A 2769-nucleotide genomic window follows, 5' to 3' on the forward strand; every position below is an offset into this window, starting at 1 on the left:
TCACCCCTCTCTATGTCTGGCTTCTTTTGACCAACTGTTCCCCTCCAGGCCCCATCAGCCTCGAAGTGGGGTCCTGCGCTGGAGGAGGGGGGGGCCTGGTCTCAGCCCCTCCTGGTCCTCAGGCTCCCACTCCATGAGGCACTTCACCACTAAAAACAGCTACAAAGAGGGACCAGCAGTTAGCGTAATGGCTATGTTGCTGGACTCCCACGTAGTGGACCGTGGTTTGAGTCCCGGACCATTTCTTGCTTTCTGTCTCTCTGTCTCTCTGTCTGGCTGGCATGCGCCCTATAGCAAAAAAGCTCTCACAAAAAAAAAAAAAAAAAAAAAAAAAAAGAACAGCCAAAAAACAATGATATGCTAAAGTGAGAGAGGATTTCGCTGTTCCACATGTCACGTAAACACAGTTTAACAGGCAGCCTCTGAGTCTTTTCCCGTGGCTCTCTTTCAGGTCAAGGCTCACAGGCACATCACTTAGCTAATGACAGCTACACAAGTGAAGTTCACTTGACAAATTTCTAAAAGCAGGAGGCTAACTTAGTAATTGCTATAATGATATAGAAATGACGTATACTGCAATCTGTATTGCTCAGGCCTCTTATTGCTTAGGCTGAGCCTAAGGTAAGCAGTTTTACAGTAGTTTAGTAGAGGATAGAAACGATATAATTTAAAAATGTTTATGTATGCATTAGTTCATACTGCTATACTGGTCGTCACGGGTGCTCAGTAGTATCCTTCTTCCCACACACTTTGCTTGTAGTTAAGGGCTGTTTAAATGATGTTTGACGTAAATGGAGATGAGACCCAGGACAGTTCAGCACTGAGGGAGTCTGTGTGTGTGGTCTGTACTGTCTCTGAGCTGGGACCTTAGGGACAGAGAGGACAGCCCACGGAGGAGCAGCACAGAAGTCACGTGGTTCCTGGTTCCTCTCTCGGTGTCTGCACCTGCTGACCCCTCCACGTGGCCATGTCCATGGGAGACAAGACTGGGAGGGGGCATGGCTGTGCTTCTTCACCTAACTTTTCATGAAGCCAAGACTTTTGTTTATCAGGTGGTCGCCTCTAGCCCCTACTTCTGGGCTGCACATGTAGGGGCAGATTTTCAAAGAATCCGAGTTCCCTGAGTTGGTTGTACTGTCAGGAAGAGCCAGGCGGGAGAATGTCTGAGGGACTGGCTCACTGAGGCCTGGTCTGGCAGGATGCCCAGGCAGGAGACAGAGCTGGTCAGGGAAGGAGGCACTTCCTCAGCACCTGAGGGAGAGCAGCTTTATCCTTTAGGTGGGGTCCTCTGTGCAGCTCCCCCAGGAGAGGACAGTGCAGGCTGAGCAGCGCCCTCTGCTGGAGAGCAGCCACCGAGCACAGGGGCCCCCAGGGGAGCTCCTGGAGGTCCTGCAGGGTCCTGCCCCAGAGCCTGCTCCGCACCTGCTGTCCCCTCCCTGCCCTAAGGAGGAGAGGAGGCTGGTGGGGAGAGAGGCAGTGTGCCCTGTGGACCTGGGCCCAGGGAGAGGGGACCATGGAGGAAACTCTAGGAAGGAGTGAAATGCAGCCCTGCCTCTCTCAGCACCTCTGGGAATACTTAATGTCAGGGGTTAAAGAGATTCTTGCTTTCTCCTTCTTTGCCTGGAGCTCTCTCTGCCTCCTCCCAGCCTAAACATCCCTGGCTGCAGGAAACAGAGGATCCCGGGGGAAACTAAGGCTTCCCCCACCCCTCTCCTTCCTCCGTCACTGTGTGTGTCAGGATGAACTCTCCTGGCAGAGGAAGGAGGGAACAGTTAGCATTGCTCAGGGGGCTCAGGAGGGAGCTAAAATGGCCCCAGCCTTGTTTTGTTGACCCAATCCAGCTGTCACTGCAGTTTCCCTCCAGTCCTCCAGAACAACCAGCAATGCTCCGATCACATCATGCGGGGTTACTCTTCAGGTGGCAGCAGTCTGAGGGTTAACCTTATCCGGTTAAGATAGATGTTCTTGTTAGTTCCCGAAGCTGTCCTGGGGGTGGTACAGGTAGAGGATGGGTATGGGGTGTGAGGAGGGGGGAGTATAATTATTGTGTTACATGGTGGGACCAAGGGTGAATTTTTTCTTTTCCATTTAAAAAATCTGTTGTTGTTCTAAAGATGTACCAAAAAGAAAGAAAAAAGAAAAAAGAAAAAAAAAAAAGAAAATAGGGAGAAGAAAAAGTGTTGACTTGGGATTTCCTAATGCAAAGGACAAAAGCAAAACAACCAAACAGGTTCCCGGTGCCGTCCCCGAGCTCTGTAATGGTCAGCTGTCCTCCCCCCTGCACTGACGGGGGTTGAGATGAGACCCAAGATCACACACCCAGTGGCCCTCCACACCCAGCCCAGTGCCCCCTTTACTGCGGAACCTCAGTGAGGACGGGGCCTCAGAGACCAGGGGGCTGACCCTCAGAGTCCCCTCTATCCATCCTCACAGCAACTGGCTGAACCCTGTTAGTGAGCGAGAACTCACTGCCAAGGCCACTCGGTCCAGTGTGACTCCAATTAAAATGAAAAAGAAAAATCCCTGTGACAATCTTAACCCCATCTCCTTGAAATCTCTGTAGAAACAAAATTCTGTCCTCTACGTCACACAGAAGACATGTTATTCTTCATGTAATAGACCTTCAAATATTCTCTGTAGTCATAAGCGAGGGATGTTACTTCAAAATAACTGGCTGTTTTCAGTCAAGGATGGCCCAAATATCCTAGCCCACCCCCACCAGAAACAAGAAGTGCTCCCTAACTGCTTCTGGGGACCTGTATCAATTCA

This window comes from Tupaia chinensis, unplaced genomic scaffold (assembly GCF_000334495.1).
Source record: "Tupaia chinensis unplaced genomic scaffold, TupChi_1.0 Scaffold144356_1, whole genome shotgun sequence".
NCBI lineage: Eukaryota > Metazoa > Chordata > Mammalia > Scandentia > Tupaiidae > Tupaia > Tupaia belangeri.